General features: G+C 38.6%; 1 protein-coding gene across 5 annotated transcripts in view; it reads left to right on the top strand.

Moving 5' to 3' along the window:
- Positions 1-19,073, top strand: part of ADA2 (adenosine deaminase 2) — an 84,654-nt gene that overhangs the window by 55,281 nt on the left and 10,300 nt on the right. The gene's annotated exons all lie outside the window — the stretch shown is intronic.

Here is a 19,073-nt window from a genome sequence, read left to right as displayed (position 1 = left end):
TATAATATTACTAGGAGTTTTCCTTTTGGGATCTCTTTCTGGAGGTGATTGGTGGATTCTTTCAGTTTCTATTTTAGCTTCTTCTTCTAGAATTTCAGGGCAATTTTCCCTGAGAATATCTTGGAAGATGATGTCTAAGCTCTTTCCTTGATCATGGTTTTCAGGTAGACCAATAATTTTCAAATTATCTCTCCTGGATCTATTTTCCAGGTCAGCAGTTTTTCCCAGAAGATATTTCACATTGCCCTCTATTTTTTTTTATTCATGTGGATTTGCTTTATTGTGTCTTGGTTTCTCATAAAGTCACTGGCTTCCATTTGTTTGATCCTCATTCTTAGGCAATTATTTTCATCAGAGAGCTTTTGTACCTCCTTTTCCACTTGGCCAATTTGACTTTTTATGATGTTGACTTTTTTCTCATGTCTTCCCTGCATCTCCCTCATTTCTCTTTCCATTTTTTCCTCTACTTCTCTAACTTTATCTTCAGCGTCCTTTTTGAGCACCTCTATGGCCTGAGACCAATTCATATTTTTCTTGGAAGCTTTAGATATAGGGACCCTGATTTGACATCTTCCTCTGAGGGTGTCCCTTGGTCTTTCTTGTTACTGAAGAAACTTTCTATGGTCCTCACCTTTCTCTGTCTGCTCATCTTGCCTTTCTTTTACTTGACTTTTAGCTCCTTAGAGTGGGGCACTGTTTCCAGACTGCAGTATCCCAAGCTTAAGAAGTCCCAGGTGGTATGATTTAAGGAGAATCAGGTTCTTCACTCACCTGGCCTGTTCCCTTGTCCTTAGATGACCCCAGACCAACTTGCTAATCAACCAGCTTTGTGTGTAGTGGTTGTTAGCTCTGACGAGCCTGTGCCCCTTCCCGACCTGGGCCACTGCTACTCAGCCTACCTTCTGGTTCTCAGCAGGGGTGTAAAATCCAAGTTCTGCCTTAGCACCAGCATAGACCCCTGTAGTTTCCCCCTGGCCAAGGCTCAGCCCACTCACCAGACTGTGAGCTTAGTTCCAGATGACACTGGTGCTTCAGCTTATTCAGAGGCTCTGGGAGTCTCCTTCTCTGATGAGGCCTTCCTGGGACTGGATCTGTGTCAGGGTGACTGTGGGGTTGGGCTTGACTCCTGTATCAGCACAGCAGCTCCCTCCTTCTGACCTTCCCCTTGCGTCCTATTTTAGATTTACTATGACCACGTTTCTGTGGTTCACTTAAATCAAATTTTTGTTCTAATATAATAACAAGCCTCTTCTTTTTGTACTGGCAGTGTTTCCATCTGAAGTATTCTTGTTTTTGTCCTTTTTGTTAAGGGCTCTTTATAAAAATTAGCACAACTGTTGGTAATATGGGATACAGCAGCATATTACATCTACATGCCAATAATAGGCAACTGCAGACTGACAATGTAGCGGTATATTTTTTTTTTCCATTGTCCGCCAGGATTTCTCTAGTAGCCTTTTTTTTTTTTTAATGTATGAGGTATTTTATTTTTTCCGTTACATGTAAAGATAGTTCTCAACTTTTGTTTATACATGCTTTACAATTTCAGATTTTTCTCCCTCCCTCCCCTCCCTCCCCCCTCCCCTAGACAGCAGGTAATCTGATATAGGTTATATCTATATATCTCTATACATATACATATAGATATATATATATACACACACATATATATATACACATAATAACATTAATCCTATTTCTGCATTAATCCTATTACAAGAGAAAGAATCAGAGCAGTGATGCAAAACCTCAAAATAGAAAAAAAAACAATAGCACCCAAAACAAAAGAAATAATATGGTTCAATCAGCATCTATACTCCACAGTTCTTTCTTTCTTTTTTTTTTTCTTGGATTTGGAGATCCTCTTCTATCATGAGTTCCCTGGAACTCTTCTGTACCATTGCATTGGTGAGAAGAATATAGTCCATCACAGTAGGTCAACACTCAATGTTGATGATACTGTGTACAGTGTTCTTCTGGTTCTGCTCATCTCACTCATCATCAGCTCACGTAAGACCCTCCAGGTTTCTCTGAACTCTTCCTGCTCATCATTTCTTACAGCACAATAGTATTCCATTGTATTCAATGTAGTGGTATATTAAAAACCTTGACTAGCTTATCTTTTTCATATTCAATTTTGGCTAACATTAAATGTGACCTGGTTTCATTTTATAATTTTTACTACATCTAATTTTCCATTATTCGAACTCATATTAATAGCTGTGTATGGGAACTTTCTTTTTATCAGTTGCCTATTTGGAATATAAGCCTAATAGTGGAATCTCTAGATCAAAGGGTATCATTATTTTAGTAACTTTATTTGCCAGATTGCTTTCCATTAAGATTGTATGGATTCACAGCTCCATCAATGAAACATTAATATGCCTATCTATCTATAGCACCTCCACCATTGATTATTCTTTTCTTTTGTCATCTTTGCCAATTTTCAGAGTATAAGGCAAAAACTTTAGTGTTGTTTTTGTTTTATTTAAATTATTTGGTTGCCAACTGGTTGTTGTTTTTTTTTTTTTTAGGCAATGGGGGTTAAGTGACTTGCCCACGGTCACACAGCTAGTAAGTGTCAAATGTCTGAGGCCAGATTTGAACTCAGGTACTCCTGAGTCCAGGGTCGGTGCTTTAACCACTGCGCCATCTAGCTGCCCCTGCCAACTGTTTTTTATGGTGGTTGAATTGTGTTTGCTAAATTATTGGGTCCTAGGCTGGGTTTACTAAGATTATTGTTGCTGCTTAAGTTCTTCAAGAACTGGACTTTCTGGAGTGGTAGGGAGAAAGGACTGAAATTGATCTCTGGGTCCTTCCAAGAATTCCATTATTAATAAGTATTTTCTCAGTCTGCACTTAGAGTTTATCAGTTCTCTTTCTGGAGGTGGATAGCATTTTTCATTATGGGTCCTATGGAGTTGTCTTGGATCTGTGTTTTTATCAGAGTAACTAAGTCTTCCATAGTTGATCATCCTTATAATATTGCTATTATTGTGTACAAAGTTCTCCTCATTCTGTGTACTTTGCATCAGTTCATGTAAATCTTTCCAGGTTTTTCTGAAACCTGCTCATCATTTCTTATAGCACAATAGTATTCTATCGCAACCATATACCACAACTTTTTCAGCCATTTCCCAGTTGATGGACATCCCCTCAATTTCCTTATTTGCCACCACAAAAGAGTTTATATATATACATTTTTGTACATATAGCTCATTTTTCTTTTTCTTTGATCTTTTTGGGATACAGACCTAGAAGTGGTATTTCTAGATCAAAAGGTATGCACAATTTTATAATCTGTTGTGCACAGGTCCAAATTGTTCTCCAGAAGTGTTGAACTACTTCACAGCTCCACCAACAGTGCATTAGTGTCCCTATTTTCCCATGGAGCAGGAACCCTAATTTCAAATGGTTGTTCATCATTTTCAATTTTTCTTTTGAGAACTATTTGTTCATATCTATGACCACTTATCTTTTTCCTTTTTTGTGTGTGTGTGAGGCAATTGGGGTTAAGTGACTTGCCTAGGGTCACACAGCTAGTAATTGTTAAGTGTCTGAGGCCGGATTTGAACTCAGGTCCTCCTGAATCCAGGGCCGGTGTCTGACCACTTATCTATTGGAGAAACCTAATTCTCTTAGATTCCAGGCCAGCGATCAGTGGTCATTTCTTCTAGCCAAGTGGAATTTTTCAATTTGACATCTGAGTTCAGAGGAAAAGTGGATAATGGAAACTTCTTATTGTATCTTATCATTTATATTATGCTTTTAGATTTGCCAAGCATTTTCCTCAGCAACAGACCTGTGAGTTAGAGTATAAATATAATTCCCATTTTATGGATAAGAAATAGGTTTATAGTGGTAAAGAGGTAGCAAAGTAAAGTGTCAGAGACTAAATTTAAAGCCAGATCTTGGACTCCTAATCTTGCTGAGACTGTAACCCCTAAGACTTCTAGCCATCATAGGGTACACGCTTTATGACTCCAAACTTTCTCATTGTATCTTCTATCAGTATCTCCTCATTTCTTACATGGTTGCACTACTTTGAAACTTCTCTTACTGACTTTTCCACCAGGTCCCTAAGAACCTCATTATTGGAATAATCTCATCATCTTTTAAGATCTCATCAACCTTGGTACTCCACCTCACCACTACCCTCTATCTCTCTGAAAGGTGGGGCCATGAACTCCAGGCCTGCATTTAAGTAGAGGACTCAGCTCAGACATCTCATTTCTAACCTGGCTGCCCTACTTTGGGTGTTTTCTGATTGACTTCTCCACCATGCTCCCCAAGCCGAGTACCTTTTTGTCATGAGGAGAAATGGGGTAGGGGGGTTTGGGTAGGATAGGGGTTTGGGGGTAGGGGTAGGGGCTTGGGGTCCTTAAGAATTCCTCTTTAAAGAATTACACCCTCTTGCACACAAAAGCAGTTAGAATAAGATAGTCATTTATTTAGGGGCAAGGGAAAGGGAAGGGAAGGGAAGGAAAACCATGAAAGAAATCCTTGGACTTCTCGTGGGGAGAAAGGCATGGCAGAGTGTGGCTCAGAGACACCAATCTCCTCGAGCTGGAGCAGGAGACAGGCAGATACTTTTGTAGAGAATTGATGGGGGTGACCATCTGACTGTGGAAAGTTCCTTTAGTGAGGGAGGACCATCCCCCACTGGTGGTGGCTAGAGGAGTTGAGTGAGGGGTGGCTACAGATCTCTCAAGCCATCTCCTCAGGACACAAAGGAAGCAGCCACCAGGGTTGAGGGAGACTAGAATGAAGGGAGGGGGTCCTGGAGCTAGCTCAGTCCTATCTGGTTCCACTTATCTCTCTAGGCGAGTCTGTCCTCTGGTTCAGTTTCTCAAGGAGAAGGTTCTTTGATGTACCCCAGAGAACTTCTGGGGTGCTATGGGCCCATAACATTTTCATCCCCCCCTCTTCAATTTCCTATTGTCTTTTATCTTCCCCCATTAGATGGTGAGCCCCTTGAGGGCAGGGTCTATCTTTTTTGCAGCTTATCCCCCATTTTTGTATTCCTAGCCTTTAACACAGTACCTGGCACATAGTAGCTGTTTAATAAATGTTTATTGATTGATTGATTATGAAATTGAAGGGCCCTCTCCAGTCTGACACCAAAGACCCTGAAAGAATGGCTTAGTTTTTTATAGACCTCTACAGAAAAATCTGATACCTAGTTCAGATTTTGCTGGGGCAGGGGGTGGAGGTGGGGGAGTGGAGGGGAAGATGTGAGGGGGACTGAGAGGAGATTGGAGCTTTCTGGTTACAGTTGCCTCAGTGGAATGGGTAGCTTTTGTTACTGGGCTTTAGTAACACAATAGGAGGCAGAACTGCAAAGTGAGGTTTCATCCACATCTGTTGGGGCCTTTAATTGCCCACACCAGTCAGGAAAGCAGACTCTGTTTTTAGTTGTAAATGCATTGATGGTTCTCTTCCGGAGCTTTGAGCACAGACATGGCTAAGGATCTTTGTGAGGGGCCCAGACCCAGAACAAATGACCAAATCCTAAAATATCCAGACTCCCCTCAGCTAATTAGTTGCCTTCAATGTCTTGATGAGGGAGCTGAGGGGACCGATTATGAGCAACTTTAATGTGACCCTGAATGGTAGCCCCTACATAATGTGAAAACCAAGAAACTACTGCACTTCCTCTTTCACCTCTACCCCATTTCATTTTTTATCAGCTACTTCTCCAAAAAATGCTTCCCTAGAAGACACTATAGATGAAGAATGAATCACATTACAGGAGAGATGAGGGAATTTCCAATGTGTATATTATTAAGCCTGAGGGAAAGTATATATATATGGTATAAGGGAAAGAGAATTTGCCAGAGGAACTAGATTTGACTCCTAGCTCTGTTATTTACAACCTTTGTGTAGTTCTGTAATCTTCATGTGTGGTCTTAGGCAAGTCACTGTACTTCAGTTTCCTCCTACCCTGTACTGCAGTGTACAGTTTATGAGATGATTGGACTAGATGAAGAGTTTTTAACCTCTTTTTTGTCATGGATCCCACTTAATCAGAATATTTTTTAAATAATTGAAAGAAACACTAATTTTCAGTTAGAAGCTAGGGAAAATAAGGATGTAATTTTCCCCTACCCACGTTCATGGACCCAAAGTAGTGCAGCTGGTAAGAAATCCATAGACCTCTTGGGTTAGGATCACCTCACCTCAGAGATATTATGCATGCATTAACATATTAATTAATAATTTAATAAAACATTTAACAACAATACTTATATTTATTGTTCATGTTTACAATTTATAAAGCACTTTTCTAGTGACATTCCTTTGGTGGGGAATGTTATATTAAAAAACAAATGTCCTTATTTTGCCGATGAAGAAACAAAGGTTTAGGGAAATTGTCAGAAATAAGAGCATTAGAAAAGACCCTCAAAATAACCAAGTCCAATAACCTTATTTATAGGTGACCAATACTGAGACCACAAAAGATTAAGTGACTTACTAATATCATGCAGCTAGAAAATGACAAAGTCAGGATTTGAAAACCCAGGTCTTCCAAATTCAAGATACTAGGCTGTCTGCTTAGGTCTAAATTTTATTTTTGGGTCTCCTCCATCTCTAAAATTAGAAAATAGGATCATAGATTTTGAGTTAGAAGGGACATTTAGAGACCATCTAGGTCGCCCATCTCATTTTATGATTAGGAAACCTAGAGAGGTTAGGTGACTGGCCTAAAATCACACAGCTCAGAAAATGGAAGAGTTAGGATCTGAACCCAGTGCCCTTTCTGTTCCATGATTTTTCTCTTCAATGATATAATAGATAACTTCACTAATACCTGTTTTTAAAAATAGTGCAGCATGGAAGCTATTGCCCTGTCAAAAGCAAATTTATTAATAATCTACATCTAAATTGGAAAGAAAAATATAAAGAATAGAATTGCCTGGTTTATTGAAAGTTCCTTATCAATAAAAGTATCTCAAGTATCTTTCCTTATATTTTCATAGTAGCCATGAAACAAAGGTAAAATTCTCTAGTCAAGATTAAATAAGGACATGGAATTTAGGTGAGAGCTTTTGATTCAATTAAATGGCATAATGATCAATTAAAATGTCAGTGCACCCTGAAGAACACTTCTCTTTGAGGAAAAGACTTTTAGGCCTTCAACCTGTTCAAAAGTGGAAAAAGAGGTACTGCTCTTAAGTGGATGCCCTTGTCCTGTCACCAGGCTGCTAGAAGGTACAGTGGATGGTGTCAGGCCTGGAGTCGAGAAGACTCTTCTTTCTGAGTTCAAATCTGGCCTCAGACAGTTACTAGCTATGTGATCCTGGGCAAGTCACTTTACCCTGTTTGCCCCAATGTCCTCATCTGTAAAATGAGCTGGAGAAGGAAATGGCAAACCACTCCAGTATCTTTGCCAAGAAAACCCCAAATGGGGTCACAAAGAGTTGGACATGACTGACTTGACTCAACAACAACAAAATGACCACCATCATTTATCTTCAGGGAATTAGGAATTTATCCCTGAACTTTGATTTAGTTTTCCATTAGAAACTCGTGAGGTCTTTGATAGAGATGTTAACAAAAGGATTTCAGACTTGGATGAGGACATTAGATTATATCTTAATATTTTATAATACAACCTAGGCCCATGTGGATATGATGCTATACCTCCCCAAAGAATTTTTAATTAATTTTGGGGGGGTTTTAGTCAATGAAAATCTCTTTTGTATTCCTCCCAGGGTCTCCCTCAATACCCTCTCCAAGTGAGAAAGAAAGAAAAACAAAATGCTGGTTCTAAACATGCCATAGTCGATCAAAGCAAATTCCTCCATTGGCTTTGCTACTCTGAGTCCATCACCTCTTTATCAGGAGGTGGATAGTATGTCCCTTTATGAATCTTCTGAAATCATGGTAGGTCATTGTTTTGGTCAGAGTTCTGAAATCTTTCTGGGCTGTCTTCACAATATTGTTGTTACTTCATTCTGCATCACTTCATACAAGTTTGCCAGGTTTCTCTGAAACTATTCCCTTTATCATTTCTTATAGTAAAACAGAATTCCATCACTTGTTACCATAACTTGGTTAGCCATCCCCCAATTTATGGGCACCCCTTCAGTTTCTAATTCTTTGCCACTGGAAAAAGAACTACTATAAATACTTTGTATATATGGATTCTTTTGCTCTTCCTTTTCTCTCTTTGAGGACAAAGACCTAATATTGGTAGTATAGAGTTGAAGGACACAGTTTAATAATTTTTTAGGTGGGGGCATACTTCCACATTGCTTTCTAAAATGGCTAGACTAATTTACAGTTTTACCAACAGTGCATTAATCTACCTGTTTTCTCACAGCCTCTCTAGCATTTGACATGTGCCTTTTTTGTCAACTTTGTCAAGTTGAACCTCAGATAAACCTCAGAAATGTTTTCATTTGCCACTCTACTAATGACAGAGCATTTTTTTCATATGCTTGTTGATAATTTGGATTTCTCTGGAGAAGGTCTGTTCATATATTTTGACCTTTTATTAATTGAAGAATAGCTCTTATTCTAATAAATTTGAATCAGTTCCATATATCTCTGAAATGAAACTTTTATCAGAAAAACTTATTGCAAAGACCCCCCCCCCATTTTCTTTTCTCCTGTTAATTGTTTTTTGTATGTTTGTTTGTTTGTTTTGAGGGGCAATGAGGGTTAAGTGACTTGCCCAGGGTCACACAGCTAGTGTCAAGTGTCTGAGGTCAGATTTGAATGCAGGTCCTCCTGAATTCAGGGCTAGTGCTTTATCCACTGTGTCACCTAGCTACCCCCTCTGTTAATTGTCTTTGTTTCAATCTTAGTTTTATTTGCAAAAAGTTTTTAATTTTATGTAATCAAAATTACCAATTTTATCTTTTGTGATCATTTCTATTCCTTGTTCGGTAATGAACTTTTCTCTAACTCACACATTCAACTGATAATTGTTCCCCATGTTTATCTAATTTTCTTATGATATGACCTTTTATACCTAGGTCATGCATCCATTTGGAGTTTATCTTTGCATAAGGTATGAGGTATTTGTCTAATTTAATTTTTTCCATATTGTTATCTAATTTTCCTAGCAGTTTTTATCAGGTCCTTATCCAAGCAGTGAGGGTCTTTGTGTTTTAACAAATACTAGAGTATTAAATATGTTTGCTTCTGTATGTTGCATATCTCATCAATTCCACTGAATGATCAACTACTTTTTAACCAAATGTATCAACTGAGATAATAAGTTTAAAGTGCTTAGCACAGTGCTTTACTAAGCACTATATAATATAAAATAAGACAGTATACACTAAATAAATGTTATCTGCTATTATTGTAATTATTATTTACTATCACCAAATTGTTTTTGTAATTACTACTTTGTAGTACAGTTTGAGATCTGGTACTTCTTCATTCACATTTCTTTTCATTATTTCTCTTGATATTCCTTAATTTTTTCCCCTCCATATGAATTTCATTATTTTTTTTTAGTTCTATAAAGTGATCCTTTGGTAATTTGATTAGCATGGCATTGAAGTAAATGGATTTAGAATGTATTGTTATTTTATTATATTGGCTCCTTATTCCCACAAAAATTAGTGAATAAATAATTAACTATCATAACTATAAATATTAATGGGATTAACTCATCCAGAAAATGGAAAAGGTTAGCAGAATGGATTAGACAGCAAAATCCAACAATATGCTTATGAGGAAATATACAGTGAAAATATGAACTTTGATAATATAAAGACTTTGAAATATAAAGTCACCCAGAGCTAAAACAAGAGACTGAAGATATATGTTATCTTATAATTTTTATTAACAAAAAATAAGTCAATAAAGTGGGAATGCAACTACAAATATTAGAAAACTATCATATTTTTAAAAACCCAATTAAGCACTAGAAATCCTGAAGATTAAAGAAAAAATTAACAAAATTAAAAACAAAAGAATTTATAGAATTTATAAATCAAACAGGAATTTGATTTAAAAAATAGACAAACCATTAGCTAATTTGATTTATTTTGAGAAGAAAACAAAATTAACAGTATCAAAAATAAAAAAGAATTCATAAGGAAGAAGAAATAAAATATCTATTATTAAAAGTTATTTGCCACCTAGCTGCAGCTAACCAAAAAGCAGATGATTTAAAGGAAATAAATATGTACAAAAATGTAAAAATACCCAAATTAATATAATAAGAAATAGAAAATGTAAGCAACTTTATTTCAGGGGAAGAAATTGAAAATGACTTTCTTTTAAAAAAAAAGGCTCCAGGGTCTGAAGGATAAACAAATTAATTATATTAAGCATTCAAAGAACAATGACTCTCAAGGGTTCTCTAAGTAAACCATATGATCTGCAAAAAGTAACAATTTTGTCTCCTCTTGGGCTACATTTATTCCCTCAATTTCTTTTTCTTGTCTTATTGTCATAGCTAGCATTTATTTCTAGTGTAAAGGTACACACTATATAGAAGCAAATTAGCATAGTGGCCTAATGTTTGATAAACCCAAAGAAGCTGGCTGTTCAGGTGGTGGTCAATATTTGGGGGGTGGGGGTGGGCAATGAGGGTTAAGTGACTTGCCCAGGGTCACACAGCTAATGTCAAGTGTCTGAGGCCAGATTTGAACTCAGGTCCTCCTGAATCCAGGGCCGGTGCTTTATCCACTGCACTACCTAGCTGCCCCCAATAAATTGATAATTAATAAAAACTGGAAAGCAGTCTGGCAGAAACTAGGTAAAGATACTATTTACCAAGATAATTTCCAAATGAGTACATGACTTAGATAAATGGATAGCCTTGCTTTATTCCTGATTTTATTGGAAAGGCATCTAGTTTATCCCTGTTACATATAATTCTGGCTTTGTTTTCGTGTTTATTTTCTTTTTTTCATTAATAGTATTTAATTTTTAAAATTACATGTAAAGGGGGCAGCTAGGTAGTGCAGTGGATAAAGCACCAGCCCTGGATTCAGGAGTACCTGAGTTCAAATCCAACCTCAGACACTTAACACTTACTAGCTGTGTGACCCTGGGCAAGTCACTTAACCCCAATTGCCTCACACACACACACACAAAAATTACATGTAAAGATAGTTTTCAACATGAATTTTTATAAGATATTGAGTTCCAAATTTTTCTCCCTCCCTCCTTTGCCTCCCGCTTCCCAAGATAGCAAGCAATCTGATATAGGTTATATATGTACAATCACATTAAACCCCATTAGTCATGTTGTGAAAGAAGAATCAGAACAAAAAGGGAAAAACCACAAGAAAAATAACAAAAGAAAAAGGAAAAATAGTATGTTTCAATCTGCATTCAGATTCCATAGTTCATTTTCTGGATGTGGAGTACATTTCCTATCATGAGTCCTTTGGAATTGTCTTGGATCATTGTATATCTGAGAAAAGCAATCAGCTGATCATCACACAATGTTGCCGTTACTGTGTACAATGTTCTCCTGGTTCTGCTCACTTCACTCATCATCAGGCCACTTGTCTTTATAGGTTTTTCAGAAATTTGCTCATCATTTCTTATAGCACTACTGTATTCCATTACATTTATATACCATAACTTGTTCAGTCATTCTTTTTTTTTTTTTTTTTAGTGAGGCAGTTGGGGTTAAGTGACTTGCCTAGGGTCACGCAGCTAGTAAGTGTCAAGTGTCTGAGGCCAGATTTGAACTCAGGTACTCCTGACTCCAGGGCCAGTGCTCTATCCACTGCGCCACCTAGCTGCCCTCAGTCATTCTTTTTTTTTTTTTTTTGCCGGGCAGTAGGGGTTAAGTGACTTGCCCAAGGTCACATGGCTAGTAAGTGTCAAGTGTCTGAGGCCGGATTTGAACTCAGGAACTCCTGAATCCAGGGCCGGTGCTTTATCCACTGCGCCACCTAGCCGCCCACTGCACCACCTAGCTGCCCAGTCATTCTTAATTGATGGACATCCCCTCAACTTCCAATTCTTTGCTACCACAAAGAGAGCTGCTATAAATATTTTAGTACATGTGGGTCCTTTTCCCTTTTTTATGATCTCTTTGGGATACAGACATAGTAGTGGTATTGCTGGGTCAAAGGGTATGTACAGTCTAGCTTTGTTTTAGATAGAGATTTGTCCAAGGACCCAAATAGCCAGTAGTGTTGGTGCCAAGATTTGAACTCAGGTCTCTGGATTCATATTCTGGGTTCTTTGTATCACAACCCACTCCCATCTCTTTTATCTTCAATCTGCTACAATACAGCTGCCTCCGAAGGCATACCAACTTTGGGGTGCTTTTTAGCTCTTAGACTCTAGATGGATTTTGTAGGCTTCAAGACTGCAAGGGTAACTTAATGACTTACTGAAATAGCTAGCATTTTTAAAGTTTGCAAAGCACTCTGTATATGTTAATGCATTTGATCCTTACAACAACCCTGTGAGGTTGTTATCCCTTAATCTTCTTTTACAGGTGAGGAAACTTAGGCCAAGAGATGTTAAATGACTTGGTGGGGGTCACATAACTGGTAAATATTTCTGGTTAGGGTTTGAACTCAGATGTTTCTGATTCCAAGTCCCATCTATTCTGTATTTATAGGAAGACTGTAGGAAGGGGGGAGTTTAAGCATTGATTTACTAGAGAGCATCAGTAGGCAAGGAAACAGCCTTTTTTTTTTTTTTTTTTTTTGCTGGGCAATGGGGGTTAAGTGACTTGCCCAGGGTCACACAGCTAGTAAGTGTCAAGTGTCTGAGGCCGGATTTGAACTCAGGTACTCCTGAATCCAGGGCCAATGCTTTATCCACTGTGCCACCTAGCTGCCCCCAGGAAACAGTCTTGATTGCATTCATACCACCTGAAACTCTAGAGTCAGATTTCTTCTTTGTGGCACTCTGTTCTATGGGAATCAGCATTGGGGTTTGGGAGCATACAAAGCAAGGATTCCCAACTCTTCTCCAGAAGGAAGCACTATTATAACAATTAGGAATTGCTGATTTTACTTCCCTCTTCCCATTTGTGTAGAGTCTTTATTTAAGCAAATATTTGCTATTGGAATTGAATTATCACTGAATCTCCGAATTGGAAGAAGACATCTAGTATAATCTGTACCAGAACAAGAATGCCTGCTACATTATATTCAGCCTTTGCTTAAAGACCCCCAGTGAAATGAGGATCACGTTACCTCTCAAAGCAGTTCAGTCATTCCACTTTTGGATAGACTTCATTATTGGAATATCTTCCCCCAAATTTGCCTCTTTCTGACTCTATTCTTTGTAATTAGTTTTGAGCTCTGGGCCTAAGCAGAAGAAGTCTAATCCATCTTCCCCACACAATAGTCCTTCCTATATTTGAATACCATTATCACATACCCCCTAAATCCTCTCTTCTCAAGGCTAAACCTCCCTGAGAACTTCAATAGATCCTCACATGGCAGAAGCCCCAGTCCTTTTATACCCTCCTCTGGCTACTCTGTAGTTTATCAGAGTTTTTCCTAAAATATGGTGCCCAGGACTGAATTCCACACTCCAGATGTGCTCTGGCCAGGACAGAGTTCGGAAGAACTCTCACCTCCCAAATGCTTGATGCTATGTTTCTGTTACAGCTTGGATTCTGCTTGAGAACTGAAAGTTGTTTCCACCACCACAAGGCATCTGAGCTGGACTTTGGTGGAAATGGCATATAATTAAGACATACCTGTGGGGGATCTTGCAAGAGTTCTGGAAAGGGGAGGATCCAATGAATCAGTTCTAGTATAGTTGAAAAAAATATTGGCTTTGGAGTCAGAGGATGTGAGCAAGTCCCTTTACCTTCCTTACCTTTCTGGGTTTTAGTTTGCTCACCAAGAAGATAAAACCTTAGATTAGATTATCTTTAAGGGCCTTTCCTTTTTTAATGCCATAATCCTGTGAGCAGCTGTCTTTGGAATAGATTGAACACTAACCGGAAAGAAGCATTTTGGAGAGTAACAAGAAGTTGCTTTGAGACTCATGGTAAATAGATATCTTGGTTTCTTTAAATAATTCCTTCTTCCAGATATTGGGTTAACAAAGGATAAAGTTTGAGACCTCATGGAAAGCTTCAGTAGTAGCTTTAGTATATTATCTCCTACCCACAGGTCAAGCAATAGGTCAGTCTCCTTAATACAGGGACAAAGTGCTATGATGCTTTTCTTGTGGGCATAGAAACTAGTGTTGGGAGGTGTGGTTTTGAAATGGCAAGCAATGTACTGCAACAGAGGAAACGAAGGGCCATGGGTCTGAAAGAGAAAGGACTTCCCCTCCTCCCAGCTTCTACAGCTCTGGGAGGAAGAGGGAAGCTCAGGCCACCTGAAAACAAAAGAGCACTTGGGTGAAAGAGGTAGTAGTGGCTACAGCCAACAACCACTACCACTGAGAAAATGGGTGGTACATTGGATTTGTTTTTGTTTTTTTTTTTTTAAGTAAAAAAAGTATTTATTTATTTATTTTAGTTTTCAACATTTGTTTACGTAAGATTTCCAATTTCAAACTTCTCTCCCTCCCTCCCCTCCCTCCTCCCTCCCCCAGACAGCAGGCAATCTGATATAGGTTATATATATATACAACAACATTAAACATATTTCTGCATTAGTCATGCTATAAGAGACGAATCAGAGCAAAAAGGAAAAACCTCAAAAAAGAAAAACAACAGCACCAAAAACAAAAGAAATAGTATGGTCCAATCAGCATCCATATTCCACAGTTCCTTTTTTTTTTTTCTGCATTTGGAGAGCCTTCTCCATCATGAGGCCTTTGGAACTCTCTTGTACCATTGGATTGGTGAGAAGAATCTAGTCTATCACAGTTGATCAACACACAATGTTGATGATACTGTGTATAATGTTCTTCTGGTTCTGCTCATCTCACTCATCATCAGTTCATGGAAGTCCTTCTAGGTTTCCCTGAACTCCTCCTGCTCATCGTTTCTTACAGCACAATAGAATTCCATTACATTCATATACCACAACTTGTCCAGCCATTCCCCAATTGATGGACATCCCCTCAATTTCCAATTCCTTGCCACCACATACAGAGCAGATAAATATTTTTGTACATGTGGGTCCTTTTCCCTTTTTTATGATCTCTTTGGAAAAAAGACCCAAAAGTGGTATTGCTGGGTCAAAGGGTATGCACAGCTTTATAGCTCTTTGGGCATAATTCCAAATTGCTCTCCAGAATGGTTGGATCAATTCACAGCTCCACCAACAATGCATTAGGGTACACTGGATTTGTAATCATCGTCATCATTGTCATCATCATTATTTTAACAAATTTTACTGTAAGGTTAAAAGTGTTTTCTCCACAACAAAATAACTGTAAGAAAAGTAATGGAAGAATCAGAACCTGAATAAATAAAATTATTTTGATTTTAAAGACAAGGAAACTTAAGCTTAGAGAAATAAAATTATATTCATGGTCACATAGAAAGGCTCAGTGCCCACATTTGAACATGGACCTCCTGATTTCTAATCTAATGTTCTTTCGTTACTGTGAACCAGTTTTACTAAAATAGAGGGGAGCCACGGTGAAGTGAGAAGAAAGCAGTCTGGAAGCATTTATTACACACTTACTATGTATCAGGTGAAGTGCTAATTGCTGAGGATACAAAGAAAAATCCTTTAGGAAAAATCACTTTGGCAGTTAGTTGTGTGAAGGGTAGGTTGGAATGAGGAGAAGGAAGGTACAAAGCCTGGTCTGGTAAGGAGAAGGGTCTGAATCCTGTGCAACCCTGGACAATTTACTGAACCCCTCTTAGGCTTCATTTGCCTTATCTGTATAGGACTCTGGTTATACTGCCTTCCTAAAGCCACAGAAAGACATTGAGTGCATCACCATATTAATTATCCCTTAACGGAGCACAATAGCTGAATTATGCACCAGGGGATGCTCTCCTTAAACTATCAACTCAGCCCTGTTATTTACCCCACGCCCCCCTTTCTAAAAGGCTACACAGTATGTCCTTTGGCCAGTAGAGGGTGCTCAGCCGTTAACCAACTTGGTTCTCTTCTGTTTGGCCTAGGCACTAATGCAACTTTGGTTAACCCCTCATTGACGAGTTCTGAAATTAATCTACAGGATGAAATGGAATAATACTCAGAGCCTCCACCCGGCTCTGTGGATTGATTCCTCTTTCTCCATTTACTTCCCATTGCCTCCATAGATTCAAAGACTGATTACTGAGATCACATAGTTTGTTGTACATTAAGATAAAGTGTGTGTGTGTGGGGGGGGGGGTTGCAGCTAGGTGGCTCAGTGGATAAAGCATCAGCCCTGGATTCAAGAGGACCTAAGTTCAGGGGCAGCTAGATGGCGCAGTGGATAGAGCACCGGCCCTGGAGTCAGGAGTACCTGAGTTCAAATCCGGCCTCAGACACTTAATACTTACTAGCTGTGTGACCCTGGGCAAGTTACTTAATCCCAATTGCCTCACTAAAAAAAAAAAAAAAAAAAAAAAAGAGGACCTAAGTTCAAATCCGGCCTCAGACACTTGATACTTACTAGCTGTGTGACCCTGGGCAAGTCACTTAACCCTCATTGCCCTGCAAAAAAACCAAAACAAAACAAAAATAAAGATAAAGTGAAAGGGGAACTAGATCAAACACAAACTTCAACTGTCTCTTGGCTCTGTTTCTTGGCCCTTCCAGATCTTTGGGTGTAGCTGGCAGGGATGGGGTAGGAATCCAAGACATGAACACACCCAATGATGGGAAAGAGAAATTGCCTTTCCCAGATAACCAGCTCAATGGGATTCATACTTTCAGATAGTCTTAACAACTCTGAATCCTTTGTCATTGTGACTCAGATAATTTCCTTTGGGTTACTGTCATTGCTCCAGGCTTGGAGGCTATTTTCCTGTTGTTATGCTTTCTTCCTGGTGCTAGTCACGGGATCTACCTGTCTCCTAGTGGTTATCCAAGCTTCTCCAGGGAAGTTCAGATCATCTGGGTAGAAGTACAAAGGAGCAGCTCAGTGCCACAAAGCATTCCTTTTTCTTATCACATGACTTTTGCCCCGTGGCAAGTAAGATGACCTCAGGTGAAAGGGGGATGGAATAACCATCCTCTATAGCAATGACATTCAGAAACTACTCTGCCAGTCTGTCTCTTTCTCAGAATATCTCCCTCTGGTGTATTTGTAGGGGAAAAGGGGGAGGATAATAATTCAAAGAGATAAAAGCACAGAACAAATTTGTTCAGATTCAGGGAAAAAACCCCAACAAAGCCTGCTGTTTGCCTGGGAGAGGCTTAGATTCAGTTTTTCCTATGCACACCAAGGATGTGTGTGTGGTGCACAGTTTCTGCCACACTTGCCATCAAATGCATTGCTGGTAATTGCTTGGGGTCTAATTCCATAGACATCAACCCAGCAACATATTGACAATACCCAGAGCTCCTGGTAGTGAATTTGAGTCAAGAATGGATCTAGTTCTCCTGATATGGGGGAAAGAGCTGAATCTAGTTTGTACGTTAGTATGCATCTTTCTTTAATGCATCATTTCTTATCCACCCCCCTTTTCCTCCTCTCCACCTCCCACCCATATTTTTGTTTTGTTTTGTTTTTAGTGAGGGAATTTGGGGTTAAGTGATTTGCCCAGGGTCACACACCTAGTAAATGTTAAGTGTCTGAGATCGGATTTGAACTCAGGTCCTCCTGACTCCAGGGCCGGTGTTCCATCCACTGCACCACCTAGCTGCCCCTCCACCCATGTTTTTAAAAATTATTTTGAACTTAGAAAATATCAGTTAAAATAAGCATTTCCATATGCATAGAAGAACAGAGAAAGAAAAGTATGCATGAAGTTGAAAATATCTATTATGTATAGCTAACTTGCTTTTCTTTTTAGGTATGTATTCATTTCAAAATGTAATTTTCAGGCTGTCCTGTTTGTCTATGATTCCTTTGGGCTTTCCTTCTGTTTTTTCCTTGCATTTAAACATGTTTCAATAAACCTCTTTTTCTTTCTCTTTTTTTTGGGGGGCTCTATATTTTGGGGGGCTCTATATTAACCACTGCCTTCCACTCCATGAAAAAGGACACATAAGATTTTGTTACCTTTTACAACAAATATGCAGAGTCAAGCAAAATAAATACCTACAATGACCATAATCAAACTTATATGTCTAATTCTGTATCTTGAATCCATCACCACTTTGTTGGGTAGAATGTTTCATCAGTGGTCTTCTGGAATAGTGGTTGGTCATTGTATTGATTATAGCTCTTAGCTCTTTCAAAGTTGTTTATCTTTACAATGTTGTTATTTCATAAGTAATTTTCCTCCTTACGCTCACTTCATTTTTCATCAATTCATATAAGTCTTCCCAGGATTCTCCCTTTTATCATTTGTTATAGCACAATGGAACACTAGTTCCATTACGTTGATATACAGTGATTTGCCAGGTAATCCCTAATAGCTGGGGACTCTTTTAGTTTTCGAGTTTGCCATTACAAAAAGGGCTGCTATAAATACTTTTCCACTTTGGGGTCCTTTTCTCTTTCTTTGATCTCTTTGTGATATAGGGTTTAGTACTTTAGACATTTTGGCATAGTTTCAAATTACTCTCCAGAATTGTGGGACCAATTCACAACTCCACAGTATTTTTTTTTTTTTAGTGAGGCAATTGGGGTTAAGTGACTTGCCCAGGGTCACACAGCTAGTAAGTGTTAAGTGTCTGAGGCTGGATTTGAACTCAGGTACTCCTGACTCCAAGGCGGGTGCTCTATCCACTGCGCCATATAGCTGCCCCAACAACTCCACAGTATTAATGTGCTTATTTTCCCTCAGCCCTTCCAAGAGCTGTCATTTTCCATTTTTTTCTTTGTCATCTTTGCCAATCTGATGGGTATGAGATTAAACCTTGGTTGCTTTAATTTTCATTTCTCTAATTTTTAGTGATTTGGAGCATTTTTAAAAATTTGGTTGTTGATAGCTAGAATTTCCTCCTTTGAAAATGACTTATTCATATTCTTTGACCACTTATCTATTAACTCCCATAACTCGTCCTGACATTGGACATTTCAGATGGGAGAACAGAGACCTGCTCTGGAAAGGGGATGGGTTCAAAACAGACATAGGGAGTCATAAGGAATGTGGTTCA

The sequence above is a fragment of the Dromiciops gliroides genome, chromosome 5, assembly GCF_019393635.1.
Source record: "Dromiciops gliroides isolate mDroGli1 chromosome 5, mDroGli1.pri, whole genome shotgun sequence".
In the NCBI taxonomy this organism is placed as follows: Eukaryota; Metazoa; Chordata; class Mammalia; order Microbiotheria; family Microbiotheriidae; genus Dromiciops; species Dromiciops gliroides.
Note: the sequence above shows the minus strand (reverse complement) of the source record. Positions and strands in the feature narration are given on the sequence as shown.